We start from the raw sequence: 13,975 nt of genomic DNA on the forward strand, positions 1-13,975 counted from the left end.
TTACCTGAAACCAGAAGATAAAAATTTTCCCTACAAATTCGTATCTGCTACCCAGAAATTAAAGGGTTTTCCAGAATATTTTAAGATTATTAACCCTTTTTTTGATATCATAGCCCCACAAAACTTATCTGTTGACCATTATGTATTTTCTTTAAGCCTTAACAGTCAAGAGCTTACAAAAAATTTCCCCCAGTACCTGTGAGAAATGATTTACATATAAGTTCTGTCCATTTGAAGTGTACAAGTTGATGAATGTTGGCAGTTGCATATACCCATGAAACTAACATCACAGTCAAAACACAATATTTCCTTCACCACCAAAAGAGCCCTTGTACCCTTCTGCAGTCCACAGGCAACAAGTGAAATGTTTTTTGTCACTACAATAGTTTGCATTCTCTAGAATTTTACATACATGGAATCATACACCATGTACTCTTATGTCTGGCTTCTTTCATTCAGGCTAATGAGATTCATTCATGTTGCATGCATCAGTAGCTTGTTCCTTTTTATTGCTAAATAGTAATACATTGATTGTATGGATATACTATATTTTACTCACTCATTCATCTGTTAATGGGCATTTAGGATATTTCCAGTTTGGGGCTATTGTGAGTAAATATTCATGTGCAAGTTCAGCAAAGGAAACCATCAACAACATGAAAAGGTAACCTACTGAATGGGAGAAGATATTGGCAAATGACATATCCGATAAAGGATTAATAACCCAAAAAATATAAAGAACTTATACAACTCAACATCAAAAAACCCCTAAACAATCCAATTAAAAATGGGCAAAGGATCTGAATAGACATTTTTTCTAGAGAAGATATGCAGATGGCTAATAGACACATGAAAAAAATGCCCAACATCAGTAATTATCAGGGAGATGCAAATGAAAACCACAAAGAGGTATCACCTCACACTTGTCAGAATGGCTAAAATAAAAAAACACAAGAAATAAGTGTTGGCAAGGATGAAGAGAAAAAGGAACACTTGTGCACTGCTGGCGAGAATGTAAGTTGGTGTAGCCACTATGGAAAACAGTACGGAGTTTCCTCAAGAAATTAAAAATAGAAATACATGATCCAGTAATTCCACTATGAAGTATTCACACAAAGAATACAACAACACTAATTTGAAAAGATATATGCACCCTATGATTATTTCAACATTATTTACAGTGACCAAGGTATGGAAGGGAGCCAAGTGTCCATTGATAGATGGATGGATAAAGATATGGCATGTATGTACACACACACACACACACACACGATAGAATATTATGCAGCCAAAACAAAGGATGAGATCTTGCCATTTGCAACAATATGGATGGAAGTAGAGGGTATCATGCTAAGCGAAATAAAACAGAGAAAGACAAATACCATATGATTTCACTTAAAGGTGCAATCTCAAAAACGAACAAAAAGCAGAAACAAATCCATACCCCGATGGTTGCCAGAGCGGAGGATGTGGGGGATGGGCAAAATGGATGAAGGGAAGTGGGAGGTACAGGCTTCCGGTTATGGGCTGAGTCACAGGGATAAACGGTACCGCACAGGGAATACAGTGATACGGTAAAGCATGGGGACAGATGGCAGAGACACTTGTGGTGAGCAAAGCATTAACCCAAAGACTTGTAGAATCACTGTGCTGTCCACCTGAAACTAATGTAACTGTGTTAAGTGTACTTCAGTAAAAAAGTGAATAATAGTAGCATAAAAAAGATGCATGTGTAAGTCTTTGTGTGGATATGTTTTTCTCTCGAGTCAATAGCTAGAAGAATGGCTGGAATACATATGGTAGGTGTATGTTTAAAGAAAGTTCACAGAATTTTGAGACAACAGTGATTGTCAAGTACATCTTAGCCCTCAGATGAGAGAAACTTCAGAGTTTCTTTAGGGGCATTAATTTTTTAAAAATTTATTTAAATTTTAGTTAACATACAGTGCAATGTTGGTTTCTGGAATAGAATTGAGTGATTCATTACTTACATACAACACCCAGTGCTCATCACAAGTCCTAGAGGAACTGATTCTTAACCTGGTCCTTCTCTTTTTTTTGAAGACTTTATTTATTTGAGAGAGAGAGAGAGCCAGAGCACAAGTGGAAAGGAGGGGCAGAGGGAGAGGGAGAAGCAGACCACCCCTCCCCCACGCTGAGCAGGGAGCCCGACACGGGACTCGATCCCAGGACCCTGGAATCCTGACCTGAGCCAAAGGCAGACGCTTAACCGACTGAGACACCCAGGCGCCCCAACTCAGTCCTTTTTTTTTTTTTTTTTAAAGATTTTATTTATTTGAGAGAGAGAGAGCACAAGAGGGGGAAGGGTCAGAGGGAGAAGCAGACTCCCTGCCGAGCAGGGAGCCTGATGTGGGACTCGATCCTGGGACTCCAGGATCATGACCTGAGCCGAAGGCAGTCGCTTAACCAGCTGAGCGACCCAGGTGCCCAGTCCTTCTCTTAATGTATTAGATATTCTAGAGATGGAAGAATAGGTTGGAACAAGTTATAGATCATCTTCCTCATTTGCAGAGGAGGACTTGGGGCCTGGGGAGATAAGGGGACCATCCAGAAACAGAGCTGTGAGGCATGCTATCAATTTTGGCAGGTCACAAGTGCCAAGAACAGTACATGACAAACACAAGTGCACAGGGTTTTTCATGGAAGGAAATGTCAAGAAGAGCTGCACAGCTCTGGGGGCTGGTTCACATTGTTAGGCTTATGGACTGTCAATTAGAAATGATCTAGTCATCATTTACATTGGATGACCTATTTTCTCTACTTAGAATCTAGTGGGGGGAAAACAGTGTTTAACTCTATCAAAACCCCTGAAGTGGGGCACCTGGGTGGCCCAGTCGGTTAAGCGTCTGCCTTTGGCTCAGGTCATGATCCTGGGGTCCGGGGATCAAGCTTCAAGTTGGGTTCCCTGCTCAGTGGGGAGTCTGCTTCTCCCTATCCCTCTGCCCTTCCCTCAACAGTTCTATCTCTCTGTCTCGCTCACTCGCTCTCAAAATTCTTCTTAAAAAAACAAAAACCCCTGAAGTCCCTGGGACTTAACAGACACGAGCAGATACTTCTCTTGGGGCCAACACTGCCCGCTCAAAATGGCCCGTCTCTGGAGGAGGAGCAAATTCTATGGGCACAGTCTCACACCTTTGCCAAATACAAAAGTACTAGTAATGAAGTTTGCTTGAATTTATTCATGAATCCACTGTGGAAATATTTGCTCCCTTTTTCATTCTTGTTTGCAATACAAGTGGAATAAAATCATTAACTGACCACATTTCTTTCTTAATCTAAAACATAAGCCCAACAAAATTCTAATTAAAAAATCAATTCATGTTTGCTTTTTATTGTCAATACTATTATGCACGATTCTTAGGAGTTTTATAAAATCATCTCTAGCAGTAACAGCCAATCTTATTTTATTTTTTTTTTTAAGATTTTATTTATTTGAGGGCGCCTGGGTGGCTCAGTTGGTTAAGCGACTGCCTTCGGCTCAGGTCATGATCCTGGAGTCCCGGGATCGAGTCCCGCATCGGGCTCCCTGCTCGGCAGGGAGCCTGCTTCTGCCTCTGACCCTCCCCCTCTCATGTGCTCTCTCTCTCTCTCTCTCTTGTTCTGTCTCAAATAAATAAATAAATAAATAATCTTAAAAAAAAAAAAGATTTTATTCATTTGACAGAGAGACATAGCGAGAGAGAGAACACAAGCAGGGGGAGTGGGAGAGGGAGAAGCGGGCTTCCCGCGGAGCAGGGAGCCCGATGCGGGGCTCGATCCCAGGACCCTGGGATCATGACCTGAGCCGAAGGCAGACGCTTAACGACTGAGCCACGCACGCGCCCCCCGCCAATCTTATTTTAGATGGAACACTACTAGATGCAGCACATTTTAAGTGTTGCAATCAGGTAGGTTGGAAATTGCATATTTAAGGGAAAAATGTCACTGGAAAGAACGTGACCATAACCCAACAAAAAATAAAATTATTTCTATTCATCTCAGAAAAAACAGCTTGAGAAGAGAATTTGTTATATGAAAAGAATATATTGGTCAAGTGTTTCCTGGTGACTTTTTCACAAAGTGAAAAGAATTGGAGTGAAATTTTAAAATTCTTTGAACCAAATAATAAAGAAGAGATAAAAGCTTATTGCAAATGTTATCTTTACCACATTTACATATTTGTCAGTTTTCTCAAAAGAAGCCTAGGCTCTTCAGAGAAAACAAAAGTCCCACCATTATTGCTATTGGTTTTACAGCTTGAAGATTAAGGGGAATCTCAGAAGCAGTTCTGTGGTTTTCCTACCTGCTGCACACGGCATGTTTTTAAGGAATCCATCCGAGTTCTGGCCCTCAAGTTACGCTGCCAGCTCCCAGCCTGCAACAAAAACTGTCTCAGTCCTGAGACATCCCGGATGGACCCAAAACCTTCATTTTGAAATCTGGGGATCCCAGCAAAGCCAAAGTGGAAGGGAGTTCTTTACAGGAGAATGCGTATGGGGAAGGCTAAGAAGGTTCTCTAGGTGGAGGAATGGGGGTGTGTCACCACCGTTCTCCCTCATGACCCCATCTTTATGTGATCCGATTCCAGCAAATCTGGGACCCCTTCCAGAGACAGGAATGGGAGTACTCCGGAAGGGGAGTATCAAGTACTTTCATTACTGCCGACACTTTTAGCTTCCAGAACCCCAGGCTCTGGTTTTCTAAAGCCTCTCCCTGAGGTTCCGGAGTCCACGTGCATTAGCCTACCTTGGCACTGCGGGAGATTGTACTCCCAACGTGGTTCGATGATTACCTGCAACTTTCTTGCAGGCATTTCCCCCATTATGTGTGAAGTAGGCATCTCAGGCATCAGAGGTGTGACTATTGCAGGGGCTCAGCTCTTTTCTTTTTTAGTCCCAAAAGCTTAGCAGTCTTGGGACCAGATAAGAAGCCAGGCAACAGAAAGGAATGACTGAATCATGGTCTCCAGCAACAGCCCTGCGGCTCCAACCTTGTTACAACCTTTTAAGTGAATAGTCAACTCTTGTTTTTTCCGTGATATTTCTGTCTCCCATGGCTGAGGATGGCCCAGAAAAATATGCCTCTTAGAGAAAAATTCCAACTGGATTCCATCTTTTGTTGGTTATATGGCATTGGGTGACCACTGGTTTCCCGGAGTCTCTGGGAGCTTATCCATTTTCTCTAGGGCTGTTGTGAGGACCAACATTGGACCTTACACATGCATGCTTTGTGGTTAATAAAATCCTGTTCTTCTCCCCTGTAGCTATTGCTCTCCCAAGTAGGATGAGATCAACTGGGAAATCAATTAAAACTAGAATTATAGGTTTGAGACATTTTGGTTTGATGAACAAATCATCAAACGGAGAGTTTAGACTTTATTTTTTTATTTTTTTGGAATCCAAGTGAGTATTTAGCAGGCATGGGCTGAAGACGAAGGCCACATTAAGTACTGCAATGAAAGTTTTATTTAAAGGAGAGTTTCATCCAACTTTCAAATCAGGTGGCACGGGGCCATCTAAATTGTGAGAATTAAAGCAATGATGATTGGTAACTCATTCTAACCTGGTAAGTGTGGCGCTATGATTAGTTTTGTAGCCAGGTGAGACGAAAGGAAGATCACATGGTGTGTGCTTCACTCTCTGAAGGAGGCTACCTCTGGCCCAGGGGGCAACCTCTGGCAGAGCTCTTGGGGGAATAGTTTTGTTCTGAACAAAGTGCCATTCAGTAGTTCACTCTACCTTGGAGGGAAGCCTTGGGTCTTCCTGGCTGATGATGGCAAAAGTTGATCTTGGCTCCTAAAGAAGATGTGACAGTCCCAAAGATGTGGCTAGTGAAATTATGTCCAAAGTCATGAACCAAGTACAGTACAGGGGAACACATTATTATTAATTTTTGTTGAGTTCTTGCCCATGATACTTCAGCAGGCAGAGCAAGAAGCTTGTTATCAGCTCTCACATGGGATTTGGAGAAGGCAAATTTTATACTAATGACCTAAAAGATTACTGGCCACATTTCTAACCAACATGGCCATGATAGATAGAGCTAAGAGATGCAAAAGAGGAAAGCTTGCTGATGTCACTTCACTAGGGTTACCTTGTTTCCTTAAATGCCCTATATCATCAAGCAATCAAATGTTCCATTTTTGCTACTGTTGTTGATATATGGGTTGACTATGGGGGTGTGGAGTGGGGGAAGCTTCTCTGAATTATTCATCAGAATGAACTTTATAACTAAAATGAAAACAGCAGTTAGTACCATAGACCAACGGCCAGCCCTAGAGATACAGGTTAAAAAAAAACTGTAAAATGATGACATATCCTTTATTTTTTAATTAGCTATTCTGTTCCTTGCCAAACTCACAAAAGAGTTGAGGTAACTTATTATAAAAATATAGGTACTATCAGACCAGTACAAGACCAAACTACTGATCAAAAAATAGGAACAGGAGGGGTGCCCTGGGTTGCTCAGTGGGTTAAGCGTCTGCCTTTGGCTCAGGTCATGATCCCAGGGTCCTGGGATCGAGCCCTACATCGGGATCCCCGCTCAGCGGGGAGTCTGCTTCTCCCTCTCCCTGTGCTCGTGCTCTCTCTCTCTCTCTCAAATAATCTCTAAAAAAAATCAGAAGAGGAAAAAAAATAAGGACCAAAAGGAAGGGAAAAAACCTAGAATTCTAACTCCTAGCTGAGGAACACAATAGCAATTAAGCCTAAAACCTGGTTTTGAGCTTCCTAGCAGCCAGGGTGATAAGGGAATGATGGATTTATGTAGTTGTCATTGCCCAGAAATAAGCAGCACAGGCCCGAAAAAACAAATTTATTTAGTCTTAATCTCTGAAAACAATTTGTGATGGAGATCTTTTCTTGAAAAAGTGGGTTATATAGCCAAAACCAAAACAAAACCAAAACCAGAAAGAAAAAAAAAAAACCCCAACCAACAACAAAAAACCCCCCAAGATCCCAGTAGCACATTGACATAACCTGCAGCAGTGTTCCCTGTGCACATGAACTTCCATCTACTTTGCAGGAACACTATGGAGCTAAGTAAGGTTAAATTGGGCCCTGGTTGTCAGAATCCCAGAATCCTCAGGAAACCAGAACATGGCCTCAAGTCTGGAGATGAGGCAGGATGTCCTGGTCAATAAGGAAAAGAGATGTCACAAAGAATTTTAGTTTACACCATGAACTATGTTAGGGCTGGATCCCATTCAGTATAAAATTAAATAGCTATCAATTTGATTATCTGGTGTCACCTGCTAGTTCTTCTCTAGGTCAACTTTGGACAATTCTTCACAGGCTCTTCCCTAACTTTATTTTCTCTGCATACCCTTCTAAATGTCAGGGCTTTCTAGGGCTCTGGGCCTGTTCTCTTTACCCTCTATTTGAGTTCATCCGCCTATGGCTTCACCAACAACCTGTTTTCTGGTAACTTCCAGATTTATTTCTCCAGCCTACACGCTGGGGAAGTACTTCAAACTCACTGTGTCCAAAACAGAACTTATCCTTCTTACACCAAATCTGGAAACCTAGCAGCCCTCCAGACACTTGCCAAATCCTGCAGTGTCTGCTGGTAATGGGTCTATGTTCCCAGGCCACAAGTAGGACGTGCAAAGAAATTTGTTCTCAATTTTGTTCTAAAATACATTCTGCCTGGCAGCAGAAGCATTGTTCTTGTCATTTCCAGATAAAAGCAGCCAATGAAGGTTTCCCCTCTACCACCTCCTCCCTTGGATTACAAGTAAGTTCCACAGTGTCCAAGTATGGAGGGGGCTGGGAAGAATGCTGGGTTCTGAGTGTTCATCCACTACTGAGTGTTGATCTACTGAGGCTGGCATGTACTCAGAGAGCTTTCTGCACCAGCATCCACGGTGATGTCCACCTGGTCTTTGGTCCCAGATCCACAGAGATGACCCTCTATCCCAATTCACTGGCTTGTCAGCTGCTTCTGCACCTGCTGAGGGTGGGCCAGGGAAGTTTTTCAGATGTTTCCCTATGTATTACCTTTGGGGCACCAAAAAAATTGTTGGGGACTCTCTTAGCTGCCATACCACATCATTATTTCTCCTCAGCGGCTGCTCCATCATCCTGGCCCAGGGGAATTCTTCTGTAGGCAAAGCCTGGAAACTGAGGCATGGGTCTTCAATCCCCCATCCTGTCTGGGGGGTCACTTAGTTGTCCCCCAACCTCTGATCTAAGGCTAGTGTGTTGGAGGGAGGGAGCAGCCCTCGGGGCCCCTTCTTAGTGATGCTTGTCACCCTCTTGTTATCTTGTTTCCCTTCCATTCCTCTTCCTAGTCACATGAGAGAGCTCTTTTTCCTTTTAATCTCATTGGAGTGGAGAAATTCAAAAGTAGAGAACGGACTCTCCTTACTGCAGTACCAACCCAATCCCGAGGGCCAGGGAATAGAGGGCTTTTGCTGTTGCCTGAATTGGGGGTGGGAGGAGGGGAAAGGAAGCAATAAATGCCACAAAAGCAGCAGAAATTTAGAATTTCAAAATATCTTGCATCAGATACCTCTGGAGTCTCTCTCATATTCAGTTCAGCATTTTCTGACATCATTTCCAGTTTTTATTTGTCTCTTGCCTGGATTGCTACAATTAAAAAAAAAGAGTCCTCTTGAATTCTGAATCTGGTCTTGCAGAACCTTTCTTTAATCCATTTCCCCAGCTTTATTGACATATAATTACATATAACATTGTGTAAGTTCCAGGTGTGCAATGTGATGGTTTGATACACGTATTTATTATGAAACGATGACCACAATGAGGTTAGTTAGCACCTCCATCACTCACCTGGTCTTTTATTTATTCTTGACACTGTGGCCAGAGTGATTTACTCGCGCTCAAGGTGTAAATCTTAGTCACGATACCTCCCCCCTCCAAGGTTTCAGCAGCCGTCCACTGCCTTGAGGGAAAGTCCGAACAGCCGAGGACCCGAGACAAGGTCGCAGTCTGGAATCCGCCCACCTCGTCTGCTCTGGACCCCAGCTAAGCCACGGATGGGTCCGCCAGGGTGTTAGACTGAATTTGAGCGTGTGGCTCTTTGTGATGTGCCCTTGCCCCTAGGCTCTCCACCATCCACCTGAATCTTCGTCAAAGTGGACATCTCTTCATCTTTTACGTCTTCGCTAAGGCGCCACCTCCTCAGGGACACTGGCTAACTCCCTCCTCTGCCTTGTTCGCCAGAAGCCATGACTCCGTTCAGTGTCACTGTCTTACTGTTCCTACTGGTTAATGTGTCTGCCTCCTTCACCAGACTATGAGCTTCTTGAGGGCAGGGACTGTGTATCATCACCTTTCCATTCTCAGTGCTTAGCTCAGTCCCTTGTGATATTGTAGGTGCTCACAAAATGTTTGAATCAACAGCCAACTGGCAGGGGATGCTACCAGAAGCTAAGCCACCAGTAAGGGGGCAAAAGGCTACTGGCCTAAGAGGGAGGCATTGTCTGGAAATACCACAGTTTACGTATCTTCCTATTTGTCCTTTCCTTTTTAGTCCTGTCCCCTTCCTGCCCACTTTGAGGGCCACAAAGCACAGCACTTTGCATTTTAAACTGTGCCATACACCCCTGCTGGTCCTCAGACAGATGCAGATGGTGGCACTGTATAACATTTGGTGGCCCGAGTCACTCAGCAGAGGTTACAATTTACATCAGGCATCCTCTCTTTTCTACGGCAGTAAGCACGGTTGATCATTCCACATTCATTGAGTGACTACTATGTTCAAAGCACGTTGCTAGGTGTTGCTTGTAGTTATTTAGAAAGAATTTTATCAAGACCAGTTAAAACAGTTTTTTTTTTTGAGTTTTAAGTTTTCACGGAAATTTATTCATCCAGAGTTCATTTTCATTGGGGATATAAAAGGCCTTGTGGGGGCCTTTGGTAACTGGGTACTAATCAATCTTGAATATCCCTAATACTGTGCTTAACAAAGTAGCCTCAAGGTCAGAAGAAGAGGGTAGCATGAAAAAGGAAAGAAACAATACAGAAATGCTTAAACTAAGTGTAATACATCCATAGGATGGAATACTCTGAAGGAGTTAAAAACTGTATGTACTGACTTGGACAGAGCTTCCCAAGAGAATAAGTAAAAAAACAGCAAATTATAGAACAAGACACACTGATAATAGAATTTATGTACTCCCTCCTCCCAGAACAATTAGATATTTCTATAAGCACATAAATATTAAGTATAAATGCATATAAATATGCCAAAAGGACATAAATTCTAGGGATGGAACTCTAAGATCAAGGGTGTCTTTTCTATCTGTACTATTAAGAATGTTTGCAAAAAGAAAGCACCTATGAATGAGTAGCATAAAGTTTTTTTTTCTTTTTCTAAAAAAGAGCAGGGAGATAAATATTCAAAGATGTTATACCATTGTGAAATGGAAAACGAACAATTTTTCTAAGTGACAGGTTGTTAAATATTGGGAACTGATAAACTTTTGTACCTGTCTTCTTAAAAAAGGTCTGCAGTTCGCAGTTTGGGCATGAGGGAGTGGGAAGGGCACAGGATTAGCAGGCATGGGGCGGGGCCTGTCTTCTTGGCGGCCTCTGTCTTGGTCGATCACTTAATCTTGCTGAATCTCAGACTCTATAAAATCTATAAAATGGGGATAACAATAACATTTAGGTCATGGCACTGTTGTGAAAATTTGTTGTGAACTGTTGAGATGGCCACGAGCCTGTGAAATTCTGTATTTTCTATTTTTACATATAACACAGGATTTCAGTGCACACAGTATACTCTAAAATAAAGGCTCTGCTAAATGAGACCAAGCTTAATCACTAAATAGAAAAATATGAACAAAAGTGGTTTAAAAGAGTTTATTTGACAATTCACAAGTGATTTGCAAATTTTATGGGTTATTTGGCGCCAAATTTGAAAACCAGTAGCTCCTCTTTTCTTCCTGGAATGTCTAACATGTTCTAATTTGTTGCCTAAGTACTGCAAGTTGTGTCTACTCAAGGAATTCAAGCTAATTTTAACTTAAATCAAATACCATACAGCAGTCTAAAACCAAATACAAAGAGTATTTTTGTTGTTGTCATTGCTCAAGATCATTTCTACCAGAGATAATTTGTACACAGTTATTTATGAATCAATATGAAAAAAAGAGTAAAGATCATTTAAGATCACATAAATGTTAACTCTCTAAACTTCCCACAGTAACAGGGAACACAAACACAAAATCACCTGGTCCTAGTGATGGGTTAAGTATCAAAATAATACATTTAAAAAGATACAGAAAATACATTTAAGCCCCTAGAACTTGACTTTGTGGAGAGGCAGGTGAGCCACAGAAAAATAAGCCAAGTTCTGCTAGGAAAGTGTCAACCTCCTTTTATCTGTGGCCCTGCAACCTTCTAGAAATGACAGCTATATGGAAAACCAACACATTATATGTGACATTTAATTTCATCAATAAGTCAGTAAGAAGAGTGAAGTTATTTTCAGAAACAACAAACATTTGAGACTGGGTTTATGGAAGACAGAACTTAGCTTGTGTAGAAGACCCGATTTCTGTATTTCGTGGTTCCGTCACAAAGGATTGAGAAATTCCTAATTCACAGTAAGAAATGGAGTTCTTTAACAACTCACCTTGAAATAACAAGATGCTCTTCAGTTTACCAGACATGGCCTTATTGTGGCATCTGTACAAAAACGCTTTACCTGGAACTCACATTTGCTGGATTTTAATGGTTTAAAATGTTAGAAAGCAACATAAATTTGAGTTCGGTTTTTAATTTTTCCAGTTAAAATATATTTTAAAACTACACATTGACAAAAGGTCTCAACACAGTTTGAATATCAATGCCTTAAGACATGAGTTCATTTGTTGATTTATTTGTGTTGTGTGGAATCTGGCTTTTTGAGACTCTTCTAGGCTTCCAGGAGTCCCTGCTCTTCAGCTATCCACTCATCCCTCTTGGCCGTTCCATCTCTTTCACATACTTCGGTGCTGTACCTGACCCAAAGTGACATTTTTATCTTGTGTTCTCATTCTCATGCCCTCCATTACCATTACATATGCTGACAACTCCCAAATATCGATCTTCAGCTCCCATTTTTCTCCTAAGCTCCATCTAGCTCACATCTCCATTTGCCTATTCCAGGGGCACCTTAAACTCAAAACAAATTAACTCCTCCCTCCTTCATCTTGCTTTGTCCTTCTTCCTCACCTACACCCAAACTAAGCCCTTTCCCATCTTGGATTCACTCTTAGTAAATGAGATCATTCACCTGGCTGGCCAATTCAAGAGATCTAGGCATTATCCTGCATTCTTTTCCTTGCCATCTACATTAGCCAAGAAGTCCTACTGATTCTACCTCCTACCCTCTGAATCCATTCCATTTTCTCCATTTCCAGTGTCACTGCCATAAGGCAGCCTTTTAAGAGAGACTACCATGATTTGCATAACTACTAGACTTACAGAACACACTTTTTATTATGTCACTTCTGTACAAAAACTTCTTCACTATCTCTGCATTCCCTTCAGAATAAAACCCAAATCTTCAAAAAAAAAAAAAAAAAAAACCAAAAACAAACCCAAGTCTTCCCTATGACTTAACAAGACTTTATTGATCTACCCTTTGCCTACTTCTCTATCGCCATCTTTTGCTATACTCCTCCCTAATATCCTATGTTTCAGTGCACTCACCCAGCCTAATTTTCTAAATGTCTCAATGCTTTCATCTCTCTGGACCTTTGCACATGACACACTCTCAATTCTCTGAAATTTCACCCCTTCTTCAACCAGCAAGCTCTTCACTCTTCTGGGAAAGACCTGAAAACTCCTCTTCCCTCTGGGCTCCCTCATTCTAGTGTCCTCTTGTAGGGTAGCATTTAGGTACTGTGAAGTAACCATCTGTACCCTACATTAGATTTTAAGCTTCTCTCTCTGGTCTCTATTGCAAAATGGTGTCTGGGACATGGCCTGTGCTCAATAAATATTTTAGGTAAGAGAGTAAAAGGCCTAAGATCTATTAGATACCCTTGGATCACTTACAGGTCTGTTAACAAACACCGGCCCCACAACTGGATTCCTAGTGAGATGGCATTCTGCTCTTTTAAATTAACCCAATTGAAACCCAATCCTTCCTCAAAAAGTTAAACATAAAATTACCATATGATCCAGCAATTCCACTCGTGGATGTATCCTCAAATAAATGAAAGCAGGGCCCATAAAATACCTGTACATGAAGGATCATCGAAAAATTATTCACAACTGCCAAAAGGGAGAAATGACTCTGGAGTCCATTAACAAATGACCTGATAAATAAAATATGGTACATCCATATGATGGAGTATCATTCAGCATTGAAAAGGAGTGAAATTCTGATATATGCTGCAATACAGATAAACCTTGAAAACATTATGCTAAGAGAAATAAGCCAGACAAAAAAAGACAAATATTGTATGATTCCACCTAAAAGAGGGGTATCGCCTATCTAAAGATGAGGCCATGAGATAGTTCTGCAGCTGATCTAATGACGTGATCAACGTGGAGAGGCCTTACCTTCTATGGAACCACAGTGGACCACAAAGTCACTCAACACTGACTGCAAAACCCACATCCTGCTCAACTACGGTTTCGTCTTGGAGGATGAGTTTTACAGGTTTACAGCTTATTTCACTAGGGAATTTAAGAGATGAATCGTCTTCCCAAGGCCTTTATAAATAATTTCCTACTTAAATTTTATTGACTGGAACTCTGCGTAAGAAACCCACTGTCCTTGGATTATCTGAAGTTTGTAAGTTCAAAAAAAATTGGGACTAAAATACATTGCATAAATATGACCTGCAAATAAAGTACAATTTGCAACTGAATGATAACAAGCATTATAAACACCAAAGGAGGCTGAAGGAAGAAGTTCAAGAAGAGCAAATATAAAATAGGTAATTAAGAAGTACCCTAACAGGGGCGCCTGGGTGGCTCAGTTGGTTAAGCAACTGCCTTCGGCTCAGGTCATG

This window comes from Mirounga angustirostris, unplaced genomic scaffold, assembly GCF_029215605.1.
Source record: "Mirounga angustirostris isolate CCGP_5_RB_7025 unplaced genomic scaffold, mMirAng1.0.hap1 SCAF_7, whole genome shotgun sequence".
Taxonomy (NCBI): Eukaryota; Metazoa; Chordata; class Mammalia; order Carnivora; family Phocidae; genus Mirounga; species Mirounga angustirostris.